Genomic DNA, 7,230 nt, shown 5'->3' with positions numbered 1-7,230 from the left:
CCAGTGCTTTTTCTACCACATTGTAGCTAATTTCTTCTGTAGTTACCGTAGATACTTTTTGCAGTATGGTTGGAACTCTTTGCTTTTTCATTCCCCTATGTTGTACTGATTTCCCTTTATGGGGGATGGGGATTAAGGGGAGGTTCATCTATACCTTGAGACCTGTTCTTTCCCTCAGCAGGAATCTCATAAAGAGACCTTGGAACATAAGGTGGCTGGCTCAGGATAAAGTTCATTCTTGTTACTCATACTCCATATCTCTTATCCAATGGGTGAATAAACAATGAAAGAAAAAAAAATTAAGTGTCTACCATTTACCAGATGTAGTGTGAGATGCTAGGAAGACAAATACAAAGGGGAAATGGACCTTAGTATCAAGAAATTTATATTTCGTCTCTGACACCTGTTGTCTAGAACCTGGTCCTTATCCTGGATACATTTTTGATTTTCTCTTTCTTACCTCCTCTGGTCACCAGAAAGAGAACTGGATAGAAACCAGAAGATTTGGTCTTGCCTTTGTAAAACAAAACAAAGCAAAAAATATGAAAACAAAAAAAGAAAAAGTAAAAACCTCGGGTGTGTCTGTACCTGGAAGTGTGTGGCAGGTCTAGTCATCACATTTCAAGGCATACTTTACTTTTCTGGGGAGAGGCTAGATAATCCTGTTTGGATGACTTAAATAGTAGAGGAACTTCTGTATGAGAAGAGAGTGTGGTTGTTGTTGTTTTCTGAGTCCATCACCTTTTTTTAGGAGGTAATTAGCATATTTTATCAAGAATCCTCTGAAATAGTGGTTGGTCATTGCATTAGATTTCCTAAGTCTTTCAAGTTTTTTTGGTTGTTAGTCTTTATAATACCGCTATTAGAAGTGTTTTCCTGGTTCTGTTCACACAAGTCTTCCCAGAATTCTCTGAAATCATACCCTTCATAATTTTTCATAGCACAGTTGTATTCCATATTGCATGTGTACCATACTGTTCAGCCATTTCTCAATTGATGGGCATCCTTTCAATTTCCAGTTCTTTGCCATCACACACACACACACACACACACACTGTTATAAGTATTTTTGTACATATAGATCCTTTTCCTTTTTTTAAATTTCTTTGGAATACAGACCTAATAGTGGTGTTGGGTCAAAGGTTATGCATGGTTTTTGTAGCTCTTTCGGCATAGTTCCAAATCGCTCTCCAGAATGGTTGAATCAGCTCACAACTTCACCTACAGTAAATTAGTATCTCAATTTTCTCATACCCCCTCCAAAATTTGTCATTTTATTTTTCTACCATATTAGCCAATCTAATGTGAGTGAGGGTGGTACCTGAGAGTTGTTTTAATTTGCAATTCTCTAATCAATAGTGATTTAGAGTATATTTCCATATGACTATAGATAGTTTTGATTACTCCATCTAAAAACTGTTTGTTCATAGCCTTTGACTATTTATAAATTTGAGAATGACTTGTATTCTTATAAATTTGACTCCATTCTCTATATATTTGAGAAGTGAGGTCTTCATCAGAGAAACACTATAATTTATTTTCACAGTTATGATTACTAACTAGGTATTTATCCCCATTCTATTTTACCCCTGTTTATCCTACACTCTCTCCTCTTTCACCTTGTTCCTCTTCAAAAGTGTTTTGCTTTTGACTACTGCCTCCCCCAATTCACCCTCCCTTATATCAGCACCCCCATCCCTGTCCCCTCCTACTTTCCTGTAGGGTAAGAAATTTTAGTTTCCAACTGACTATATATGCTATTCCCTATTTGAATTAATTACAATGAGAGTAATTTTCAAGTACTCCCCTGTTACCTCCCCTTCTTCTCAACTGTAAATGATTTCTTGTGCCTCTTTTATGTGACATAATATAGCCCATTCTGTCCCTTTCTTCTTTTTTCTTTTTGGAGGGGGGAAGGCAGGGAAATTGGAGTTAAGTGACTTGCCCTAGGTCACAGGGCTAGTAAGTGTTACCTGTCTGAAGCCAGATTTGAACTCAGGTCCTCCTGACTCCAGGGCTGGTGCTCTATTTACTGAGCCACCTAGCCGCTCTCCCATCATTCTGTCCCTTTCTTTCCCCTCTCCCAGGGCATTTCTCTTTCTCACCCCTTAATCTTATTTATTTATTTAGTTAGTTTTATACCCAGCTTTTTAGTGAAAAACTCAGAGAGGGAGTGGTAAGAGGCAGTGAAAGCAAACAAGGCCACTTCTCAGAAGAGTTGCTTCTCATATGGAGACCAAGGACACCTCTTTCCACCTGAGCAGATGACATCCTCTTCTCAAATTTCAGTTCCCTTGAGGACATCATGGCTGTAACTTGACACCAATATCTTGGAAGAAGTGCTGGATGCCAGCAATCAAGTAGGGAACAAACTTGTGGATGCACGGCCTGGACACCCCTTGATCCACTTTGATTTTGTCTGCTTCACAGAAGTGTAGTGGTTCTGGATGTAGAGGTCCTTGTCCATGGCATCAAGGGAGCCCATTCCCCCACAGTTCTTTAGCTGGATCCCATCAGAGAAGAAGTACTTGCCTGGGGCCTCTGTGGTGGTCACCAACAGAGAGCCCATCATCACTGTGGAAGCTCCAAGGGCAAGAGCTTTGGCCATATGGCCCATATTTTGGATGCCACCATCTGCAATGAATGTGACACTGAAGCGCTGTGCATATTCTGAGACCTCATATACAGCTGTCACCTGAGGCCACACACATGCCAGCACTTCCTGTGTGATGCAGATGGAGCCTCTGCCCATGCCAACCCTCAGGGTGTCCACTCCAGAATCAATGAGAATTTTTGCCTGTGCAGCTGTCACCACATTGCCACTGATAACCTGGAAGTTGTTCTATTTCTCTTTGGTGTACTTGATCACGTTAATTTGGAAAATGGAGTTTCCTTAGGAAGAGTCCAGCACGACCACAGTGATACCAGGTTGGACCAGCAAGTCAAGCTGATACCTGTTCTCATGGGTACTGATGGCTACCCTGCACAAAAGGTGTTTCTTGGTGTCCTTGGATGCCAGGGAATAGTCCTGATTCTTTTTCAGGTCTGTGGGGACAATGGTGGCTACTAATTTATCATCCTCATTCACACAATCATGTTCCTCCTCCTTGAGCAAGTTGATGTCACAAGAGGAGATGATGCCCACTGGGCGGATGCCCATCTTGCCATTGTCCATGATTGAGATTTCACAGAAGCTATGCCTTGCTTTGGCTTCAAACACATTTCTGACTTGATCTTCAAACACATCCTGACTCAGGACCACAGGGTCAGTGATGAAGCCCTGATCATATTTCTTCACTTTGTGCACTGCATTAACTGGAATTCTGAGATGCAGTTGTGATGGATAAAACCAATACCTCCTGTCAGCACTATGGCTATGGCCATCCAAGTCTCAGTGACTGTGTCCACTGGGGGGGCAAAACAAGTGGGGTCTTCAGGGTTATTTTTATTAAGTGCTGAATTTAGGTGTACTTGGTCTGCTGTGAAATCTATATAGCCTGAGAGGATGAGGAAGTCATTGCATGTGAGTTCATCTTTGCAGCTGAAGAGTTGCTGCTCCATGAACCCATCATCTGGAACGTAAAAAGACTATCACTGATGAGATAGTCTGCCATGGTGGGGACAGGATGGAGGCGAGGGAGGTGGGCTGGACTGGTGGGAGACCTGTGAAGAACCATGTGGGTTGGATGTTTCTCTCACAGTGTAGTTTTATTTTTAAATATATCATCTCATCATAGTCAACTTACATCCATGCCCTCTGTCTATATATACTCCTTCTAATAGCCCTAATAATGAGAAAGTTCTCAGGAGTTACAAGTTCCATCTTCCCATGGAGGAATGTAAATAGTTTAACCTAATTTAACCTTATTCCTTAGGATTTCTTTTTCCTATTTTGTTTACGCTTCTTTCTAGTCTTGTATTTGAAAATCAAACTTTCTGTTCACTGCTTGTTTTTTTTTAAATCAGGAATGCTTGAGAGTCTCTTATTTTCTTTAAAGATTAATTTTCCCCCTGAAGGATTATACTCAGTTTTGTTGGGATCCTTGGTTGTAATCCCAGCTCCTTTGCCCTCTGGAATATCATATTATAAATCTGCTGATCCTGCTAAATTTGTATTATCCTGACTATGCCTCCATGATACTTCAATTGTTTCTTGCAGTCTGATTGCAATATTCCTTGGGAGTTTTTATTTTGGGATCTCTTTCAGTAGGTGATTGGTAGATTCTCTCATTTTTTAAAAATTTTATTCTTTGGTTCCAAAATATCAGGGAAGTTTTCCCTGACAATTTCATAAAAGATGATGTCTAGTCTCTTTTTGTTTGTTTTATTATGACTTTCAGGTAGCCCAATAAGTCTTGAATTACCCCTCCTAGATCTATTTTCCAGGTCAGTCATGTGGTCAATTCTGCATTGTAAGGAGTTCAGTGAATTTTTGTATATTTTTTTCTGTTAGGCAAATTCTACTTTTTAAAGTATTCTTCTCCTCACTGGATTTTTGTTTCTCCTTTACCATTTGGACTATTCTGTTTTTTCTTTTCTTTTCTTTTACTTTTATTGTCTTCAGTACTTTTTTGTGCCTCTTTTACCAAGCAATTGACTTCTTGCATTACTCTCATCACTTTTCCTAATTTTTTTCTCTATCTCACTTATTTGAGTTTTTAAAATCTTTCTTGAGTGTTTCAGGAATTCTTTTTGAGCCTAAGAACAATTCACATTTTTCTTTGAGGCTTTGAATGTAGTGTTTTTGACTTTGTTGTCTTCTTCTGCGTTAGTGTTTTGATCTACCTTGTCACCAGAGTAAATTCCTATGGTCAGGTTTTTCTTCTTGTTGTTGTTTTCTCATTTTTTTTCAGCTTATTTCTTGACTTGTAACTTTATGTTAAATTTAGGCTCTGCTTTTGTAGTAGAAAGGGCACTGTCCCAAACTTCAGGTTTTTTGTGCTGCTGTTTTTAGATCTAATTCTGAAGACCTGTGAGTTTTTGGTTCTTCTAAAGTGGTATGATCTAAGGAGAGGTGTGTTTACTGCTCATCTGGCCTGTGCTTTGGTCTGTGAGTGACCACAAGCACTCTTTTCTGCCCTGGCACTGTAACCCGGGTCCCTGGTTCACTGTGTGTGCTAGTATTCCTCCTTGCCTTAGGACTGTGACACAGGACCTGGATCCACTTATGTGCAAAGCAACAGAGACCTGCACCCAGTGCCTGCAAAGGGACCTCAATAATCTTCTGACCAGCTGTTTGAAATCCCCCCCCACCTTTACCATTTGTGAGCTGAGAGCTTCAGATGAATTTTGTTTCCCCTTAGGCCTGCTGTTGTTTTGCTGAGACTCTTGCCATGATGCTGCCTATGCTGAAATATGCTCCACTCTCAAGGTGGTGAGACTAATTTTTCCTCCAACCTCTCGGGTGGAGCCCCCATCCTTTTGTGAATTTAAAGTTGTCTGGAGAATTTAGACGAGTTCATGAGAGTCCCTACCTTTTTTTCTCTGCCACCTTGACTCTCCCCCCAACCCAGAATTTTTTTTCAATAAAATTTTTCACTTTAAAAGGAGGAAGGCTCAAAGGATAAAATTTAATTTTCTAAAATCATGAAGAAGTTGGAGAGAAGGAACACTAGAGATAAATAAGAAGATTTTGTAAAGTAGAGTCTAAGAAATGGCTACAGGGCACTTAGAAATGTGACCTCTCCATTCTCAGATTTTTCACAATACTTTGCCTGGATTTCCCTGCATACTTTCTCTCTATCTCTGTAAAACAAGGGCCTGATGTTTGCAGTTGTTCATGAGTCATTCCTTATGTCCTTGAGTTTCCCATCCTCATTCTTTCCTTTCTGGTAGCTATCCTTGTCCTGTTTTCTTGCCTCTATACTCCCTGGTAACAGAGTACCAGTCATGCATTATTTTAGGCAGACATCATTCATCTTCAAATTTGAATGAGAGGGGGAAGGAGGGAAAACTTCATAACCTATTCTATCATTTGACTCAGAAAATTGTGATTTCCCTTTTGATTTTCTCATCCTAAGTGAACTAATGTTTTCTTAAATGCTGCAGACAGCATTCTAAAGGGAGATTTCTTCAAAGGTAGATCTCTCTAATTTTATAATTATAATACTAGTGATATATATATACATATATTTGCATACACACATATGTATAATACTTGGAAATTTGCAAATTACTTTATATATAAATATATGTATATGCTTGTGTATATATATGCATATATATACATATATGTACATATTCTCATTTAAGTATCCCAATAAATGCTGTGAGGCAGGTATAAGTATTATTAGTTGCATTTACAAATTTGGAAAAAATCCTCAGAGAGGTGAAGATACTTACCCTTGCTTCATAGCTAGTGTCTGAGGAAAGTTTTGAACCTAGGTTTTCCTGACTATGCCACTCTGATTCCTATGATCCTACTTCATATTCTCCAAGTACCTTTAACTCTTCAAAATATTTTCACATTTCATTTGATCCTAACAACACTGTGATATAGGCTGGGGAGATATCCCAATTTGAGAAACAAAACTGAGACCCAGAGAGTTTAAATGACTTGTTTAACAACATACATGAAGCTATAAGATTACAAAGAAAGAGAACAAGGATGAAGAGTTCCATATATTGAAATTCAAGTCTGGGTTTGAATTCTGTCTACCCCTGCCAACATATGTGATCTTAAGTAAGTTATTAAAACTCTTCAGGTATCAACAGCTTGATCTATGAAGTGAGGGAGTTGGACCCAGTGGCCACTGAGCTCCTTCCTGCCTCTAGACCTATGATGCTGTGATCCAGACTGTACATAGCAGAAGAAGTGCAAATAGAGGTCAGGGAGATACAAGGCAGGCCTGGTTGTGTTCATTTGCTTGAAGGCGGCCCCGAGAGCATTTTTGTAAGATGTGCCCATTTGACAACTGGCCATCAGAAAAGAGAATATGAAAACTGGCTTGTCAATACCCAGGATGCATCAATAACAGAAAAACATCTCTCTGCAGCCTGTCATGGGAACAATACAGCAGATAATGCCCATTATCCATGTGTCACTTCCTGGTATAGGACATAAAAACGGATCAAGGCAAAACCCAATGCGTCCTTAAATTAGTGGCACAGATCAATGCCCATATTTCTCTGTGTCATGTTTCATTATGTTGAACCATTTATGTCATCGTAACCTGAGACATCTTAATGCAACCTGACATGCAGGTTATGTTGCATTTAAAAATGAGGAGG

General features: G+C 39.4%; 1 pseudogene; it reads right to left on the bottom strand.

Annotated features, from left to right (window-relative positions):
• Window positions 1-2,136: 2,136 nt before the first annotated feature.
• Window positions 2,137-3,614, bottom strand: LOC138153076 (inosine-5'-monophosphate dehydrogenase 2 pseudogene; annotated as a pseudogene).
• Between the last annotated feature and the right edge of the window lie 3,616 nt (window positions 3,615-7,230).

The sequence above is a fragment of the Petaurus breviceps genome, unplaced genomic scaffold (genome assembly GCF_028583685.1).
Source record: "Petaurus breviceps papuanus isolate PSGF00001 unplaced genomic scaffold, PetGlider_PUasm1.0 151, whole genome shotgun sequence".
NCBI classification, from domain to species: Eukaryota; Metazoa; Chordata; class Mammalia; order Diprotodontia; family Petauridae; genus Petaurus; species Petaurus breviceps.
The sequence above is the reverse complement of the archived record's forward strand: the minus strand, read 5'-3'. Positions and strand labels throughout refer to the sequence as shown.